The sequence below is a fragment of the Salvelinus sp. IW2-2015 genome, unplaced genomic scaffold (genome assembly GCF_002910315.2).
Source record: "Salvelinus sp. IW2-2015 unplaced genomic scaffold, ASM291031v2 Un_scaffold1682, whole genome shotgun sequence".
NCBI lineage: Eukaryota > Metazoa > Chordata > Actinopteri > Salmoniformes > Salmonidae > Salvelinus > Salvelinus sp. IW2-2015.
The window spans coordinates 153,266-174,663 of record NW_019943082.1 but is presented as its reverse complement, the minus strand read 5'-3'; positions in this window follow the sequence as shown (position 1 = coordinate 174,663).

The following is a 21,398-nucleotide window of genomic DNA, read 5'->3' as shown; positions in this document are numbered from 1 at the left end:
GGAGAGAGGAGAGATGGAGAGAGAGAGAGAGAAGAAGAGAGGACGAGAGGAGGAGAGAGAGAGAGAGAGAGAGAGAATTGAGGGAGGACAGAGGAGAGAGAGAGAGAGAGAGAGAGAGAGAGAGAGAGAGAGAGAGAGAGAGCAAACAAGCATACAGCAAGCCAAATAGACCCCAGCCTACCCCTGTGTTTATGGCTGTTGGTATTGGATATTGGAGTGCGGTGTGGTCCTGAGCAGTTATGGTATCAGTGCATAGGTAACAGCATACAACAGTACATAGGTAACAGCAGATACACAGTGGTGGAAAAAGTACTCAATTGTCATACTTGAGTAAAAGTAGATACCTTAATAACAGAAAATGACTCAAGTGAAAGTTACTCAGTAAAAAGTCTAAAAGTGTCTGGTTTTAAATGTACTTAAGTACAGTGGTAGAAAATGTACTCAACTGTCAAACTTGAGTGAAAGTACAAAGTAAAAGTAAATGCTATACATCAAATACCTTATATTAAGCAAACCAGACAGCACGATTTTCTTAGTATTTTTGATTACGGACAGACAGGGGCACACTCCAACACTCAGACATCATTTACAAACACAATCTTTGTGTTTTGTGAGTCCGCCAGATCAGAGGCAGTAGGGATGACAAAGTGTTATATTGATAGGCGCCATAATTCTGTCCTGCTTGAACATTCTAAATGTAATGAGTACTTGTGGGTGTCAGGGAAAATATATGGAGTAAAAAGTACATATTTTCTTTAGGAATGTAGTGGAGTAAAAGTAAAAGTTGTCAATAATATAAATAGTAAAGTAAAGATACCCCAAAAACGACTTAAGTAGTACTTAAAAGTATTTGTACTTAAGTACTTTACACCGCTACAGATACAGTGTGTCCACTTTTTCTCCATGATTCTTCCTTCATATTATTAATGCACACAGCTAATAAGGTCCATTAAACTTGGCTCCCCCAGGCCAGTTTAAACCTCCTTTAGCACGTCCTGCTCAGCCAAGACGGGAAACGCCAGACCCCCTCCCCTAACCAGATTAGGAAGCAGCCAACGGATGGGCCGCGGGACAGTACTCCGTGATTCCACCACTTATGACCACTCCACACTCTACACCACCGGGACTGGAGACGGAGGAAGGGTTGGGGGGCACACAACTGTATAATGTACCGTTTTAACTGATTTCAATTGAAGAATTGTAAACGTTTGTTGGTCTAGTGTCTTTTCAGATTATCATACACAAACCTGCCTTACCCAGCCCGTCAACTGCTATTGCCAACCCTATTGGCAATTATAAGTCTTATTTTATATATTGAAATAAAAACATAATCGCCAGGTTTTCCTTTTCACTCTCAGCTTGTTGTGTTTCAAATGAAATAGAGTGCAAAAACATGTAACAGTAAAGCCAAAAAGCTGATATGTGAATTCTAAATCATGATGACTTCCAGTACAGTTGTTTATAGAGTGGTATGTACATGCTTGACTCTTCTCTCCTCCTCTCCCATTCCCTTCCTCCCTGTCTCCTCTCTGGCCCTCTATTACATCCTTGGTTGGCCAGGGTCAGAGTCAGGCTGAGGTTCAGACATCCCAGCAGAATGTTTTAGCGCTGTACTTGTGTGATTTACATCTTCATCTGCTCACAGAGGAGGTAGGGAAACACTCCACTCTCTACCACACCCACCACCCACCTCCTCTATCACTCAGATTGATTATTTGCATTGATTCTCAATTAATAGTTTTTCTTTGTGACCAACAACTTTTGAAAAGAAAGTGTTTGGATTTATACTTTTAAATGTTTTCTGGAATATTTGTTTTTATACTGTATATTGAAAATGTGTTTTGATTATTTTCTATCTGTGTTAGTGGTAGCAAGGCTGTTTTATCCTCGCTGTTAAAGTTCATCTCCCTTTCTCCACATACTCTCCATAACCCTAAAGCTATCATTACCCTAGCTTCATGTCCAAGCCCCAGCTAAACCCTAGCCATAACCCTAACCCTAAACCTAGCTTCATGTCCACACCCCGGCTAAACCCTAACCCTAGCCCTAACTCTAGCCATAACCCTAAGCCTAAGTTTACCAGTGTCCGCAGAGGACCATGTTAAATAAAACATGTTAGGGTTAGGGTTAGTATATAGAGAAAGACTGGAGAGGTAAAGAGACTGCAGAGGTAGACAGAGATGAGTTGGGGTTGCAGACAGACTAAGACAGAGACTAAAATAAGGCAGGATGTTCCACAGAGATCAGAGATCAGAGGATACCGAGAAAGAGGGAGATGGAGAGGGAGGGAGAGAGGGATGACACATTTTTGTTTAGCACTAACAATAACGTTGTTTGATCTGGCTACGGTAGTAATTCACATGACAATAAAATAAAACACTGTTTCATCTCCTCTCCCTCCTTTTTCCTTTTAGCTTTATCCCTAAATCAATCTCTCCATTCTCCCTCCCAGTGACTGAAGTGGCCGCTCTTTTGGAGGTCATCAGAGAGACAGAACACCCCTACACACACACACACACACACACACACACACACACACACACACACACACAGTATTCCGAGCATACTTTTTTTGTATAATTTTTTTTATGACAAAACAATTGAAAACAATACTTTTACAAAATAATCTTCTTCCTCCACAACAGAGTGTTTTAATATCTTTCAAATGGCATCATGTTGAAGCAGTGATGGCTATAGGTAGTACAGGTCTTCCCCATTGGTCCATTTGAATCTTTTTTAAATGTACACATTGTCCCCTCCTGAACCAGACTGACAGACACCCCTGAGTACCGTTACAGACAATACCCCAGGGAGAAGGGGGAGAGGAGGGACAAGTCGGGGGTAGAATAGAGTAGAGTAGATTTAGAGATAGGAAGATTTAGGGAAAGGAAAGGTATGGTGGAGAGAGAGAGAGACGGAAAAGGGAGGTATATACCTCTTATGGTAAAACTGTAATTAAGTGGGACAAACAGCAGGCTAGGGGAGATGGAGAGAGCAGTATGTAACTGCATTAGTACCTGCAACTCAGCTTAGCTTGGTCTGTTGGGATCGATACATTTCCATTCACATCAGGCTGGACAGACAGGACAGGAGCTGTCCAACACAATGATGGCTGAGCCTCTCACACTCCCCATCGCTCATTCTCTTGCTCACTTTTTCTCTCGCTCTCTCTCGCTCTCTCYCTCTCTCTCTCTTMCTCACTCTCTCTCTATCTCTTGCTCTCTCTGTCTCTCACACTCTCGCTCTCTCTACACTGGTCTACAGTCATTTAAGCATCTTGCCACTCTCAGTGAATCATTTGGCTGTCATGTAAGATGTTGAGATTTTGGTGTTCATAAACAGTCTAAAGACTTCTAGGAATTTTAAGACAAACCACATTTCATTTGAACCAAAAAAGAGAAGCGCAGGGTTTCGGAAAGAAAGGAGAAGGTGAATGGAGTGGAAGCGAAGGTAGAGGGACAGGGACAGGGACAAGTAAAGGGACAGGACAGAGCAGACTGGAGAGAAAGCAAGACCTTGGTCACAGAGGAGAGCATGAGAGCCCATGTTGTGGAGAGAGATGACAGGCAGAGAGAGGTAGAGCCTCTGATAACCTTGCTGGCTTAAAAGCTTCCACATGCGGTTAATCAGGCCTCCCAATTAGAGTGACAGGCTCCTGTCCCCTGCCTCAGCACCTGATGTCCCCAATGATAAACGTAATTATTAATTAAAGCCACCAATTGAATCTGTGTCTGACGGACGAGTCAGCGGACGATTAAGGTCCGGGATGCCTTCCTCCTGCTGATGGAATCTAGCTAGGAGTGAGTCAGTGCATATGCAGCTGCTAGAGAAAGTATATGTAGCCCTTGCACAGTCTTCACATTTTGCTGCTTTAAAATGTTATCTAAAAAGGGATTACATTAGATTATTCTTCATATTGATCTACACAACCTGCTCCACATTTTCAAAGTGAACTAAGAAATAAAAAACAAAGATGTATTGATTGTGTATGTCTTTCCACCCAGAGTTAATACTTGGTGGAAGCACATTTGGGAGCCATTACAGCTGTGAATCATTTTGAAAAATATTCAAAAATTCTCGTAGGCCAACATATATCAATTTTTTTGTCAGAATTGCTCAAGCTCAGTCAATTTGGTTGTGAATCATTGATGGACAGCAATACTGAAACAATGTCTCTGTTTTTTAAGCAGATACTGTATAAATCAGGACGGCGACTGGAACATTCAGGAAGACTCTGTCACATGAGTTGACGCTGGAGAGACAAAGCAGGTACGGGGAGTAAAACATTTAATAAGGAACGGACATGGAACGAGACAGGAACAGCATCAGCAAACGAGTAACAGAAACTAAAAACAATCAATGCAGAAGCGGGGAACAGAGCTGGGGAACTGACACATATAGGGGAGGTAATAACAGGTGATGAGTGAGTCCAGGTGAGTTCAATATCGCTAATGCGCATGACGATGGAAGCCATGTGTGCGTAATGGATGATAGGAGTGCGTGATGCAGGGCAGCCTGGCGCCCTCAAGCGCCAGGGGGGGAAGAGCGGAAGCAGACGTGACAGTACCCCCCCCCCCCCCCCTCTCTAGGGGCGCCACCTGGCGTCCCACCTGGGCGAACCGGCCCGAGACATGGGCGCTGGGCAAGCCGGTTGGGGCGTGAAAGCCCAACGAACCGGCAGGAGCGTGAGAGCCTGGCGAGCCGGCTGAGACATGGAAGCCCGACGAACCGGCTGAGGCAAGATGCCTGTCGATCCCGCTGCAGAGAGGGGGCCCGAAGATCCGGTGGAGTGTGATGTGGGATGGGAAGCCGCCGAGCCAATCGAGGCAAGGAAACCTCTCGATCCAGCCAGGGCGTGACAGCACGACGGGCTGGCTAGGCACCCCGGTCCATCGGTGGCGACCCAGAGCCGATGCCACCATACCAACCGGAACGCCAGTACTCCCCGATGCTTCGTGAGTTGGCTTCTGCATTCTGTCACATGGGGATGACGCTGGAGAGACGAAGCAGGTACGGGGAGTAAAACATTTAATAAGGAACGGACATGGAATGAGACAGGAACAGCATCAGCAAACGAGTAACATAAACAAAAAACAATCAATGCAGAAGCGGGGAACAGAGCTGGGGAACTGACAAATATAGGGGAGGTGATAACAGGTGTCGAGTGAGTCCAGGTGAGTTCAATATCACTGATGCACAAACATGCTCATAAAGTGAACACACAGGCTACCCCCAATGACATCAAGTAGTCACACACACACACTTTTACAACTGCAGCACCTAAGGCTCTGGCACACACCAGAATCTTTAAGTCATTGGACAGTATGTCCACAAATTGTAGTATTAAACACAAGAAAATGCAGGTAGTTGTGATGTCATGTTTATGTTCTGGAGGAGTAAGGTCATTAACCTCTAGGGGAATGTTTGGGGCTGATGTTTATGGGGTAGGTAGAGTGATGTGTGTATGGCGAGGCAGAAGGCATGTAGAAACATGGTGTAGCTTGGCTTGGCTGGGATGCCCCCATCCCCAGAGGAGTCCTGAGGGATCAGATAAGACACAGTTCCCAGATCAGGGCCATATTGACACTTTGGTGGCTGAATAAGAGTGATGGGCTTAGGATTGGAGCTGCGAGGGGAGGGTAATCTTACTGCAGGCCTGTGGGACAGCCAGAGGCCCCTTAACATTAGGATGCTCCTGATGATTGCTTGATTTAAGCTGAAATGTCCCTTATGGATGGGYGAATACATTTGGGAGATACATTGGTAGATTGGTTCACTGAGTTGGGTTGAGTGCGGTGGAGTGAGATGTACTTTGCACAATTATGCTGGCTGGGTTGTGCTGGGCTAGGCTGGTCTGGGCTATACAGACTTGAACATTGTCTGGGTTTAAGCTGGGCTGCCTGGTTGGGCTCCATTCTCTACTCCGCTGGGCTAGACTGGCAATATGTCAATCGGGGTGAAGAGGTTGGCTCTAGGGGAGCGGATGGGAACAGGTTGTTATGAAGGTCTCTTGGGACCCCCTTGCATCAATAGGGCAGTACGGGGGATCCAGTGAGAGATGTGGACACGGTCCATTCCCACACAACTAGCCATAGACGCACCAACACATCATAAGAAGGTCACAGGGTGTGGACAGGGGTCAGATACTAAGAAGACATCTCTATGTGAGAAATAAAGCTACCACCTCTCCCACAGGAAAATAATTGAGCACCGAGAATTAGGACTAAGGATCTGGCACACATCAGATTCTTTAAGACTCACTGTTGCGTCGTTTGTTGTGATGCCTCTTTGCTCTGAGCTGGTTTGTGTATGTGCTTTTGTAATCGGTCACAGTAAAATGGCAAGAGATGCGAGGTAGGTTGTACACATTTTGAGATCTCGTATCTTAGAGAGCATTGTCTTAGCTGTTGTGATGTTGCTTCTGTTTTCTGTGGGCAGTATGATCACCGCTCTGCAGGAGCCATAGAGGGGTCTTTGAGGAGGGTTTATTTCCTCAGATATAAATGATGTTGCTGCAGACAGTGTCTGTATTATTGACCTGCAGAGGAAGTATAGCGTCTCTGTCACACATGCGCACGCAAGCACAGACACACCCACACATTCGCATACACACACATAGGCATACACACAGACACAAACTCTCACATGCTTCTAATCACCGTGACCTGACCTATTAACCCAATATACACCACCATGTATATTCAAACACACACATGAATTCACACAGCATTACAAATCCTGATCTAGACACACACAGTCTCACACGCACATATGCACCCCCCCCCCCCCCCCCCTCTTTCTCTCTCTTTCATACACACCCAGTATTGGTGGACAGACTAACTGGCTCTCAGGCTAATTGATTTGGGTGTGTGGCCCCGTTGTGGCCCCAGTCTGACCCTGCTGTAGCCAGGGACGCAACTGAGCCCCGGCTTTGATACATTTGATACGGTTTAAGTGTGGAATGAAGACCTAAGCCTGTTTACATTTGAACTGGATTAGTGTTGGGGTGACAGTGCTGTAACAAGAGAGAGAGGGATATAGAAGGAGGGAAGGAGAGAGAAGGAGAAAGAATAGGGTATAGAGAAAGAACAGTTATGTTTTCATTCTGCATTGCACTTTGTTGGCTTTGTACAAGACTGCCTGAGGGTGTAATGGTTTCAGTTTGTCTATATTTGAAAATTGGTCATTTTGTGAGATGAATTCTTATTTTGTCTGTTTTTGAGCATGAGTGTCCTTGACATGTTATTGCTATCATGTACTGATAAATGTAGAGGTAAATGAATGTGGATGGATGCCTAACTCCATGTTCAACAAGTTTGGTCCGAGAAGGGGGAGGAGTGTGCGTGTGTGTGTCTTGGACACTCATTTAGTGTGTAATGCTGTTTATTATGGGTATCAATGTGCTATTCTGCATTAGTTAAATGGGCTCCTGCACATTACTGTAATGGATTGACTGAAAACCGAGGACACCTGATATTTCGCTCTCTCTCGCCCATCTCCCAATCCTAGTTTCTGTTCTCTCTCTCTGTGTCCCCTCGCTCTCCCTCTCCCTCTCCATCTCTCTCTCTCTCTCTCTCCATGTCCCCTCTCTCTCTCCGTGTCCCCTCTCTCCCTCTCCTGAGGTAATGATTTGATGTTGCTAATGGCTTCCTACATTTCGTAGAAAGGACTGAACCAGCCGCATCTAGGGTTTCAGACATTTGAGGTCTCCTGGAGGAGGAAGGGGGAGGAAAGGAGGAGAGAGGGGGATGGATAATAGGAATATAGGAAAGGAGAGATGAAAAATGTGTGCCAAAGTGTGCCTTGCATGCATTCACGTTATTAAAAGCCTTGGGGGATATTTCCTGTGGAAGTCCCAGACACTATGATCTCAGATCTATACGTCACTAAGGAATCTCCCCTATAGGCCTGGCTGTCCATGCAACAAGCGGTACATGCTAAGCAACCATAAGACCAACATAAATCCACCAAAGTATTTCCCTAAAAACCAACAAACACAAATTTGGCGTGTTGCATTCAAAGGGCTTCTCTGTATGTAGTGTTGTTCTCCAAAGTTGTGCTGACATTTAGCCCTGAGGTGTGTGTTTGCCCAGCTCTTTGACTTGCAGACAGACTGATAGACCCCTGATGCTGCCAGTATAATGGATAGTATTGTTGGAGATCTCATTGGCCCTAAGAGTCACCCCAGATGAAAGAACTTCATGAAGTTAGAACGTCAGATTGATATGTGTGTATGTGCGCATGATGGTGCTCACATTGGTTCCGTCACATTAAATGTTTGTGCTTCTTTCACTCTCTCTCTCTCTCTCTCTCTCTCTCTCGCTGTCTTTCTCTCTCACTCTATCCCCTCGCTCTCCCCTCTCCCTCTCTCTCTTCTCTCTCTCTCTCTCTTTCTCTCCTCTCTCTCTCTCTCTCGCTCTCTCTCTTCTCCCTCTCTCTCTCTCTCTCTCTCTCTGTGTTGTGTTTGTGTGTGTGTTTGGAAAATGTCTCCATGCTCACATGATGCCCTGTGGCAAACCCTAACTAACCGTGTAGGCGCCAGCAGGAGGGGGGTCAGAGGGGGGAAGACAGGCACGAGAAGATGGGAAGGGAGCGTGGTGGTGGGTTGGGCTGAGGGGTACACTGGCTGATTCGTGTCACATGATGGGTAAATTTTGCAGACATACTCCACTCAAACAACTAATATATATTATTATATTAATAATGACTCATGACCAGGACCAGTGTTGTGCAACACAAAAACACAGCAGACCCACATCACTTCTCTAGTGATGTACATACACAGGGGTTAACATGATTAGAGGGTCTAATGTGGTTTAACGTCTAACGTGCATCCAGTCTAATGTGCATCCAGAAGAACATTACAATGGCTAGAACTGTGAAATGAACCTTGGTTCTTTTGGACACAGTTTTGGACATGGTAACTGGTGGTGATACTCTAACTTAACTGTAACCTTTGGTCTGAGTGACCAGGATATTTGTCATTCTTATTTCCTGTTATTGTGATGGGGGAACCACCTAGCCATGCTTATATTGTAGGTGAGTATCTACTAATGATAGGTCTTGATACGGTTTGATTTTATTGCTGAAGAGTCGCAATGTGATAACAAAATGAGAGAGGGAGGGAGGCCAGAGAGAGAGAGCGATTAAAGAAGGGGGGAACAGAGGCTATCACACAGCCTTTCGGGATGCTGTKATCTCCAATGCTCTCCGTCCATTAATCACGCGTTCAACAGAGTGTGTGTTTGTGTGTATGAGTGTGAGGCAGAGGTGGCAAAGTTTACTCAATGCTGGAGCAATGACTTGCCCCAGGCCTTGGGCACAGGGTTGTGAGGAGCTGCTGTGAAATGGACTGGACAGGGGTTGCAGCTGCCCTGTGTGCATGTCAGTGTGCATACGAGTGCTCAATATCAATTATATATACATTCCCTCTGATATTACCGTGCATGCATGTACTTTGTAATGTGTCCATGTATGCTTACGTGAAGAAAAACAATTCTGACTCGATACAATACATTTTTCTACGCAAATATGAATTGATTGCATTCAGACTTCTCTCAGTTGTACAAGCATGCACATGACCATGACACACCAGGCTCTCTACCTCCATTCTCACCTCTGCCACCACATGCAGCAGATACAATGACAAGTTGTTCTGCCCTCTTCTCTGCTCTTGGAGTGATTCCAGCAGCAATCAGATCACTCCACCTCTCCTCACACGGGATGGAGGGAAATATGTTTCTGTCTGAGGAGAAGAGTGAACAGAGACAGGAAGCTGTAAGGAGAGAGAGAGAGAAGAATGGCTGGAAAGAGATAGAGGGAAAGCGGGTTGGATGGAATGGAAATGAATCAAGAGAAAACCGTCCATCCTGGCTCATTCAGCAGTCCTCACTCCTCCTCTCTTCCATCTTTTCATTTTTTCTCTCTTTTTCAAGCTCTTGATCACTCCTCTTTCCCCTCATGCCTGCATTCCTTACGGTTTTGTCTTCCTGCCAAGGAAACTAATCAGAAAGCTCTCTCTCCACTCGATTCTTTGTCTTGTGTGTATGCTCTGCTTTTCTCTCTCTCTTTCCATTTGCGCTTTGAAACCATGCTCCTTCCTACACTCTACTGTCTCTACACACTCCACTGTAGCCAGAGGCCATGCCTGGAGCAAAGGCTTCTAGGAAGTGACCCTGGCTGGGATGGCTGTACTCTTGTCCAGCAAGCTTTATATTGGCCAGAGGGTTGTAGTAAAATAATATTTATTCACCTTCAGGAGAGACTWTGTATGGAGAAGTTCTCATTTCATGAATTACTTCTTTCCCTTTTAAAGAGTTTCAAAAAGACTAAATGAAACTCTTTTTCTTCAAGATGATTTGATCTGTCTGATCAGCCATCATACTCTGAACCCTCCCTTGTTAGTTAGTTACTGAATGAAGCCATTTACATCACTGTCTTTTAATACATTTCCCTCTTTTGTTTTTCACTCTTTCTCCAGCAGACGATGACAGTACAGACATGTTTTAATCACAATAGTAAATGTAATAATTGTGTGCGTGCGTGTTGGTGTGTGTGTGTGCATGTGTGTATTATATCTGACTATTCTTACTACACGGCTGACTGTAATCTCAGTGTGAGAAAAGAGATCTTGACATTCTGTGGCTTTAGAACTTTCAGTACTGTCTGCTGTGACATGTTCTGTGGTCAGTCTCTCATCCTGACTCTCCTCCTATCACTACAGATATAGTCCTGATAGACACCCATACCCAGAGACAGGAGCAGCGTGTGCCACATCAGCTGATGGACAAGATGTAACGCCACACTGATTAAGGAACGGGCCTTATCTGTTGTTATAGCGTTGGTGGTGATGGAATGATGACGTCTTATGCTCTAAACCCATACAGACAAACCTACTCTTACAACCGCATAGTACATACAACTGAACACACACACATACATACAGTACATGCACAAGACAGTACAGGATCACATTTTTGGAAACACATCTAAACTTTTGCACGGTGAGATGTCACACCCACAATGTATAAGCAAATGATCAACCGTGTGCATAAACCACAGAGAAGTTTGCTTATGTTTTTTGACTCATCATGTTATTTTTCTGCAGTGTCTTTTATTTCTGACCAATTGTACGAGATGCATATCAGCCAGCGCAGTCTGCCTGAGGGAGATAAGAACCAGTAGATGCTGCAGTTGCAACATCCAACTGAGCCAATGAGTGAGCAGAATGCCTCTCATACTGATCCTGAGCAGATATGCCTGCTGTGCACACCTCCCTCACCTCTCTCTCCCCTGTCTCCCCCTCGGCTTGTGTGATGACTGTGATAATCTTTGTCTCCAAGGGAGACAACCCAGCAAACCAAAATTGGTTCTGTGAAAGTTCCCAGAACATTGGTTAGGTCACGGGCACGGCAAATGTTCTCATAGCACAAAAACTACCCAGTCGTGCTGATGATTATACATTTTTTGTATAAAACATTTGACTGATATTGCAAGAATGTTCCTAGAACACATTTAATCTGTTCTTTAAAGGTTCCCAGAATGTTTCATTAGGTTGTGGGAACAGTCTTGTGAGAACATTGTGGGGACATCACAAAAGATGTGTTCCCAAAAATGCTCCTTAGAATAAGTTCCCATTACATTTCTCTCCAGAATTAACATCAATTTGCATTGTAGGTGATATAGAGAAACATGGAATTTCAATTARAGGACAAATGAACAGCATGTTATCATACAAACACATCCATATTTTTTACACTTTATATGTTGATAACCTGCACGTGGGGTTTGAACCTGTAATGTTTAGTTCCCATGCCAGGTATTTTATCCTCTAAGCCACCAGGGGAGCTCTCTTTCATCTTCTTCTACTGTATATAGCCTTCTTAGACATAACTAACCCACGGAAAGACTGGTAACTGGGTTATTCACCATCACTTCACCCATCCTCTTTATATGCTGCATACTTCTGGGCCCATATTTACAAGGTATCCAAGGCTATGAATGTTGATCTACGATCACTTTTGCTTTTCAGATCATGAAATATTAGACAGGGGAGGACCATGTCAAGCGTCTCCAAGTAGGGATTATATCGGGTGTGTTTTAAAAAGTTGAACAGTCCATTTCTTTTTACAGTCAGTATAAATTCTGCATTTGTGACTGGATTTATAAATATGGACGAAATAAAGACATCCTCTCTTTTAGTAGATTACATTTGCGACTCAATTTCCAGTAGTTCTTTTTTTCCAAAAGAAACACGTTCAAAGAGTATGTGGAACTGAACCTGCAATCATCAGCCAGATCATTAACCTCTGCACCACCTGGGGATAGCTGTGATATTGCAGGGTTTTTTCAGTCTAATATGGTCAGTTAGGGTTTTTTCAGTTTAATATGGTCAGTCAGGGTTTGTTCAGTCGAATGTGGTCAATCAGGGTTGTTTCAGTCTAATATGGGTGTCAGGTAGCCAAGTGGCTTTAAAAACTGTAATATCCTGTTTCACGGAATTGTGGCTGAATGACAACATGGATATTCAGCTAGCGGGATATACACTGGACCGGCAAGATAGAACAGCACACTCCGGTAAGACGAGGGGGGGCGGTCTGTGCATATTTGTAAACAACAGCTGGTGCACGAAATCTAAGGAAGTCTCTAGATTTTGCTCGCCTGAAGTAGAGTATATTGTGATAAATTGCAGGCATCACTACTTGCCTAGAGAGTTTTCAGCTATACTTTTCGTGGATGTTTATTTACCACCACAGACAGATGCTGGCACTAAGACCGCACTCAGTCAGCTGTATAAGGAAATAAYCAAACAGGAAACCACTCACCCAGAGGCGGCGCTCCTAGTGGCCGGAGACTTTAATGCAGGGAAACTTAAATCAGTTCTACTAGATTTCCATCAACATGTTAAATGTGCAACCAGAGGGGYAAAAAATCTAGATCACCTGTACTCCACACACAGAGACGCGTACAAAGCTCTCCCTCCATTTTGTAAATCCGACCACAACTCTACCCTCCTGATTCCTGCTTACACGCAAAAATTAAAGCAGGAAGCACCAGTGACTCGGTCTATAAAAAGTGGTCAGATGAAGCAGATGCTAAACTACAGGACTGTTTTGCTATCACAGACTGGAACATGTTCCGGGATTCTTCCAATGGCATTGAGGAGTACATCACATCAGTCACAGGCTTTATCAATAAGTGCATCGAGGACGTTGTCCCCACAGTGACTGTACGTACATACCCCAACCAGAAGCCATGGATTACAGGCAACATTCGCACTGAGCTAAAGGGTAGAGCTGCCACTTTCAAGGTGCGGGACACTAACCCGGAAGCTTACAAGAAATCCTGCTCTGCCCTGCGATGAACCATCAAACAGGCAAAGCGTCAATACAGGGCTAAGATTGAATCATACTACACCGGCTCCGACACTCGTCTTATGTGGCAAAGCTTGCAAACTATTATAGACTACAAAGGGAAGCACAGCTGTGAACTGCCCAGTGACACGAGCCTACCCTAGACCCACTCCAATTTGCATACCGCCCAAACAGATCCAAAGAGGATGCAATCTCTATTGCACTCCACACTGCCCTTTCTCACCTGGACAAAATGAACACTTATTCATTGACAACAGCTCAGCGTTCAACACCATAGTACCCTCAAAGCTCATCACTAAGCAAAGGATCCTGGGACTAAACACCTCCCTCTGCAAATGGATCCTGGACTTCCTGGCGGGCCGCCCCCAGATGGTGAGGGTAGGTAGCAACACATCTGCCACGCTGATCCTCAACACTGGAGCTCCACAGGGGTGCGTGCTCAGTCCCCTCCTGTACTCCCTGTTCACCCACGACTGCATGGCCAGGCACAACTCCAACACCATCATTAAGTTTGCAGATGACAACAGTGGTAGGCCTGATCACAGACAACGACGAGACAGGCTATAGGGAGGAGGTCAGAGACCTGGCCGTGTAGTGCCAGAATAACAACCTATCCCTCAATGTAGCCAAGACTAAGGAGATGATTGTGGACTAGAGGAAAAGGAGGACCGAGCACGCCCCCATTCTCATCGACGGGGCGGTAGTGGAGCAGGTTGAGAGCTTCAAGTTCCTCGGTGTCCTCATCAACAACAAACTAGAATGGTCCAAACACACCAAGACAGTTGTGAAGAGGGCACGACAAAGCCTATTCTCCCTCAGGAAACCAAAAATATTTGGCATGGGTCCTCAAAAGGTTCTACAGCTGCAACATCGAGAGCATCCTGACTGATTGCATCACTGCCTGGTACAGCAAATGCTCGGCCTCCGACCGCAAGGCACTACAGAGGGTAGTGCGTACGGCCCAGTACATCACTGGGGCTAAGCTGCCTGCCATCCTGGACCTCTACACCAGGCGGTGTCAGAGGAAGGCCCTAAAAATTGTCAAAGACCCCAGCCACCCCAGTCATAGACTGTTCTCTCTACAACCGCATGGCAAGCGGTACCGGAGTGCCAAGTCTAGGACAAAAAGGCTTCTAAACAGTTTTTACCCCCAAGCCATAAGACTCCTGAACAGGTTATCAAATGGCTATCCGGACTATTTGCATTGTGTGCCCCCCTCCCCCCAAACCTCTTTTTACGCTGCTGCTACTCTCTGTTTATCATATATGCATAGTCACTTTAACTATACATTCATGTACATCCTACCTCAATTGGGCCGACCAACCAGTGCTCCCGCAGATTGGCTAACCGGGCTATCTGCATTGCGTCCCGCCACCCACCAACCCCTCTTTTACGCTACTGCTACTCTCTGTTCATCATATATGCATTGTCACTTTAACCATATCTACTTTAACCATATCATATCTACATACTACATACTACCATATGTACATACTACCTCAATCAGCCTGACTAACCGGTGTCTGTATGTAGCCTCGATACTTTTATAGCTTCGCTACTGTGTATATAGCCAGTCTTTTTACTGTTTTATTTATTTGTTTATTTTCTTTCACCTAACACCTTTTTGCACTATTGGTTAGAGCCTGTAAGTAAGCATTTCACTGTAAGGTCTGCACCTGTTGTATTCGGCGCACGTGACAAATAAACTTTGATTTGTAAAAAGCAGGAGCTGAGATACAAATGCTGGTTGACTCAAACAAACAAGACTAACAGGCAACAGCCAAACAGAGAACACAGGTAAAAATACACCGGGGATAATGAGGAAGATGGGCGACACCTGGAGGGGGGTGGAGATGGGAGTTCCATGCAATCATGGCTCTGTATAATACTGTGAGTCACAGGAGGTTGGTGGCACCTTCATTGGGAAGGATGGGCTTGTGGTAATGGTTTGAGTGGAATGGTATCAAACACAAACAATGGTATCCGGACATTATTATGAGCCGTCCTCCCCTCAGCAGCCTCCTGTGCTGTGCGTTGCCGTGAATTAGTTTTGGACTTGGGGACTGTGAGGGGACCCCTGGTGGCATGTCTTGTGAGGTATGTGCTGTATGGCTGTGAGTTGTATATTATTTGATTATGCAGACGATTTATCACATNGGACCTCTACACCAGGCGGTGTCAGAGGAAGGCCCTAAAAATTGTCAAAGACCCCAGCCACCCCAGTCATAGACTGTTCTCTCTACAACCGCATGGCAAGCGGTACCGGAGTGCCAAGTCTAGGACAAAAAGGCTTCTAAACAGTTTTTACCCCCAAGCCATAAGACTCCTGAACAGGTTATCAAATGGCTATCCGGACTATTTGCATTGTGTGCCCCCCTCCCCCCAAACCTCTTTTTACGCTGCTGCTACTCTCTGTTTATCATATATGCATAGTCACTTTAACTATACATTCATGTACATCCTACCTCAATTGGGCCGACCAACCAGTGCTCCCGCAGATTGGCTAACCGGGCTATCTGCATTGCGTCCCGCCACCCACCAACCCCTCTTTTACGCTACTGCTACTCTCTGTTCATCATATATGCATTGTCACTTTAACCATATCTACTTTAACCATATCATATCTACATACTACATACTACCATATGTACATACTACCTCAATCAGCCTGACTAACCGGTGTCTGTATGTAGCCTCGATACTTTTATAGCTTCGCTACTGTGTATATAGCCAGTCTTTTTACTGTTTTATTTATTTGTTTATTTTCTTTCACCTAACACCTTTTTGCACTATTGGTTAGAGCCTGTAAGTAAGCATTTCACTGTAAGGTCTGCACCTGTTGTATTCGGCGCACGTGACAAATAAACTTTGATTTGTAAAAAGCAGGAGCTGAGATACAAATGCTGGTTGACTCAAACAAACAAGACTAACAGGCAACAGCCAAACAGAGAACACAGGTAAAAATACACCGGGGATAATGAGGAAGATGGGCGACACCTGGAGGGGGGTGGAGATGGGAGTTCCATGCAATCATGGCTCTGTATAATACTGTGAGTCACAGGAGGTTGGTGGCACCTTCATTGGGAAGGATGGGCTTGTGGTAATGGTTTGAGTGGAATGGTATCAAACACAAACAATGGTATCCGGACATTATTATGAGCCGTCCTCCCCTCAGCAGCCTCCTGTGCTGTGCGTTGCCGTGAATTAGTTTTGGACTTGGGGACTGTGAGGGGACCCCTGGTGGCATGTCTTGTGAGGTATGTGCTGTATGGCTGTGAGTTGTATATTATTTGATTATGCAGACGATTTATCACATTAATATTTTTCATAACTGGAAGAGAAGCAAWTAATCTCTCATCAACCCTCAACCAGGAAAGACTGGCATGCATGTTGTTGATGTTAGTTCTGAGGCACAACTCCAGTTGAGGTTTAGGTCTTAGAGAATAACTTTTAGAACCACTTTCTGTGGTGGTTGTTACAGATGTTGTGCACATAATTGTAGTGAATGCTCGGAGAACATTCCAAGGATATTTCATTTAAAACCTTTAAAAATATATACAGTTGAAGTCAGAAGTTTACATACACCTTAGCCAAATACATTTAAACTCAGTATTTAACAATTCCTGACATTTAATCCTCGTAAAAATTCCCTGTCGTAGGTCAGTTAGGATCACCACTTTATTTTAAGAATGTGAAAAGTCAGAATAATAGTAGAGCGAATGATTTATTTCAGCTTTTATTTCTTTCATCACGTTCCCAGTGGGTCAGAAGTTTACATACACTCAATTAGTATTTGGTAGCATTCCCTTTAAATTGTTTAACTTGGGTCAAACGTTTTGGATAGCCTTCCACAAGCTTCCCACAATAAGTTGGGTGAATTTTGGCCGATTCCTCCTGACAGAGCTGGTGTAACTGAGTCAGGTTTGTAAGCCTCCTTGCTCGCACACGCTTTTTCAGATCTGCCCACAAATTTTCTATGGGATAGAGGTCAGGACTTTGTGATAGCCACTGCAATAACTTGACAATGTTGTCATTAAGCCATTTTGCCACAACTTTGGAAGTATGCTTGGGGTCATTGTCCCTTTGGAAGACCCATTTGCGACCAAGCTTTAACTTCCTGACTGATGTCTTGAGATGTTGCTCCAATATATCCACATAATTTTCCTACCTCATGATGCCATCTATTTTGTGAAGTGCACCAGTCCCTCCTGCAGCGAAGCACCCTCACAACATGATGCTGCCACCCCCGTACATCACGGTTGGGATGGTGTTCTTCGGCTTGCAAGCCTCCCCCTTTTTCCTCCAAACATAACGATGGCCAAACAGTTCTATTTTTGTTTCATCAGACCAGAGGACATTTCTCCAAAATGTTCAACCTTTGTCCCCATGTGCAGTTGCAAATCATAGTCTGGCTTTTTAATGGCAGTTTTGGAGCAGTGGTTTCTTCCTTGTTGAGCGGATAGGACCCGTTTTTACTGTGGATATAGATACTTTTGTACCTATTTCCTCCAGAATCTTCACAAGGTCCTTTGCTGTTGTTCTGGGATTGATTTGCACTTTTCGCACCAAAGTACGTTCATCTCTAGGAGACAGAACGCGTCTCCTTCCTGAGCGGTATGATGGCTGCCTGGTCCCATGGTGTTTATACTTGCGTACTATTGTTTGTACAGATGAATGTGGTACCTTCAGGTGTTTGGAAATTGCTCCCAAGGATGAACCAGACTTGTGGAGATCTACAAAAAAGAAATTCTGAGGTCTTGGCTGATTTCTTTTGATTTTCCCATGATGTCAAGCAAAGAGGCACTGAGTTTGAAGGTAGGCCTTGAAATACATCAACAGGTACACCTCCAATTGACTCGAATTATGTCAATTAGCCTATCAGAAGCTTCTAAAGCCATGACATCATTTTCTGGAATTTTCCAAGCTTTTTAAAGGGACAGTCAACTTAGTGTATGTAAACTTCGGACCCACTGGAATTGTGATACAGTGAATTATAAGTGAAATAATCTGTCTGTAAACAATTGTTGGAAAAATTACTTGTCATGCACAATGTAGATGTCCTAACCGACTTGCCAAAGCTATCGATTGTTAACAAGAAATTTGTGGAGTGGTTGAAAAACGAGTTTCCATGTTAACTTCTGACTTGAACTGTATATAGAGATTTTGTTATCAAAAACATTCTTTAGGTGTATTTAGGATGTTTTTATCCTAATGTTAGATAAAACATTACATTTCAAATAAAAAAATCTTTGGTTGTGTACACATATTTAGCAGATGTTATTGCGGGTGTAGTGAAATGTTTGTAGCAATGTTAGCTTGTAGCAATGTAGCAATGATACATGTCCTTTGGGGTGTGGGGGCAGGGTAAGTGTAAGCTGATCTCCTTAATGATATTCTTGACCTTCCTGTGACACCTGGTGTTATAGGTGTCCTGGAGGGCAGGCAGTGAGCACCCAATTGTGCGTTTGGCTGACCATACCACCCTCTGTAGATCCTTGTGGTCAGTGGCAGTGTAGTTGCTGTACCAGGCCGTGATGTAGCAATATTTCCACGACGGTGCTCCTGTAGAACACTGCCAATTTCTTCAGCCTCCTGAGGTTGAAGAGTCGCTGCCGTGTCTTCTTCACCGCGGTATCCGTGTGGTTTAACCATTTCAGCTCATCGGAGATGTGTACGCCAAGGAACTTTACTTTTTTGACCATCTCCACTGCGGCCCCGTTGATGAGGATGGGGGCGTCTCCCACCTGGTTCACCCTGATGTCCACAATCAGCTCCTTTCTTTTGCTGACGATGAGGGAGAGGTTATTTACCTGGCACCACGCTGTCAGAAGGCCTTCCTTCTCTKTGTAGGACATCTCGTCTTTGGTAATCAGGCCTACTACTGTCGTGTTGTCAGCGAACCTGATGATAGTTGGAACTGTGTGACGCCACGCAGTCGTGGGTATACAGGAGGGGACTGACGGCACACCCTTGTGGGGCCCCGTGTTGAGGATCAGTGTGGAGGAGATAATGTTGCCTACCTTCACCACCTGGGGGCGGCCCGTCAGGAAGTACAGGACCCAGTTGCATAGGGAGGAGTTAGGTCCCAGGGTTGTGAGCTTTGTGATGAGCTTAGAGGGCACTACGGTATTGAAGGTCAATGTTTTTATTTTATTTTAATTATTTCACCTTTATTTAACCAGTTAGGCTAGTTGAGAACAAGTTCTCATTTGAAACTGCGACCTGGCCAAGATAAAGCAAAGCAGTTCGACACACAACAACACAGAGTTACACATGGAGTAAACAAACATACAGTAGAAAAGTCTATATACAGTGTGTGCAAATGAGTTAGGATAAGGGAGGTAAGGCAATAAATAGGCCATAGTGGGGAAGTAATTACAATATAGCAATTAAACGCTGGAATGGTAGATGTGCACAATATATGTATATATATATATGAATGTGCAAGTAGAGATACTGGGGTGCAACGGAACAAGATAAATAAATCAATAAATACAGTATGAGGATGAGGTAGTTGGATGGGCTATTTACAGATGGGCTATGTACAGGTGCAGTGATCTGTGAGCTGCTCTGACAGCTGGTGCTTAAAGCTACTGAGGGAGATATGAGTCTCCAGCTTCAGTGATTTTTGCAGTTCGTTCCAGTCATTGGCAGCAGAGAACTGGAAGGAAAGGTGGCCACAGGAAGAATTGGCTTTGGGGGTGACCAGTGAGATATACCTGCTGGAGCACGTGCTACGGGTGGGTGCTGCTGTGGTGACCAGTGAGCTGAGATAAGGCGGGGCTTTACCTAGCAGAGACGTGTAGATGACCTGGAGCCAGTGGGTTTGGCGACGAGTATGAAGCGAGGGCCAGCCAACGAGAGCGTACAGGTCACAGTGGTGGTAATATATGGGACTTTGGTGACAAAACGGATGGCACTGTGATAGACTGCATCCAATTTGTTGAGTAGAGTGTTGGAGGCTATATTGTAAATGACATCGCCGAAGTCGAGGATCGGTAGGATGGTCAGTTTTATAGATGACCTGGAGCCAGTGGGTTTGGCGACGAGTATGAAGCGAGGGCCAGCCAACGAGAGAGTACAGGTCACAGTGGTGGTAATATATGGGGCTTTGGTGAGCATGAGCATGTTTGGCAGCATGAGTGAAGGATGCTTTGTTGGGAAATAGGAAGCCGATTCTAGATTTAATTTTGGATTGGATGAAGCGAGGGCCAGCCAACGAGAGCATACAGGTCGCAGTGGTGGGTAGTATATGGGGCTTTGGTGACAAACTGGATGGCACTGTGATAGGCTGATGTGAGGTGCTGCAGGCTCTCAAGAACAAAGTTACACTGCTGCCATTAAAGACACCTCTAAATAACATTTGGGTGGCTTTCTTTTCTCTCCAAGTTGTTGTGCCTAATTGTTGTTGAATTCCAGTAAGCCCTCACAGTAAAACCAGAGGCACACAGTGCTCCTTGTTTGCTTGGAGCTCAGACACCTCATCATCGTGACACAAGCTGTTTTTCCCACAGAGGATCAGAATGTCAGATAGTGTTTGTTTATGTGGATGACGCTGGAGGGCTGAGGGCTGAGACACAACAAAAACTATAGCCATGGAAAAACAATATATAGTGTTGTCTAGGAATGCCCTCACCTGAGAGGCACCATTTCTGCATGAGTGATAAGCCAATGGGGACTGTAATGAGGCCTAGCCAACTTGCTCCTGACGCCAGCTCAAGATGAGCACCGTACATATTTCTATAGTCTGTGATGCAGAAGCACTGTCCCTTGGATCTGAAGAACTGGCAAATCTAGACATTCTGAACACTCTATTTGTATTTGTATTCATTAGGGATCCCCATTAGCTGCTGCCAAGGCCAAACACATTAAGGCACATCACAGAAAAACACACAAACAACAGTACATAAAATAACATCATTACACCACTAAATATGCATGTAGTCATTTGATTAGATGTTCAGTGGTCTGATGGCTTGGAGGTAGAAGCTGTTTAGAAGCCTGTGGACCTAGACTTGGTGCTCT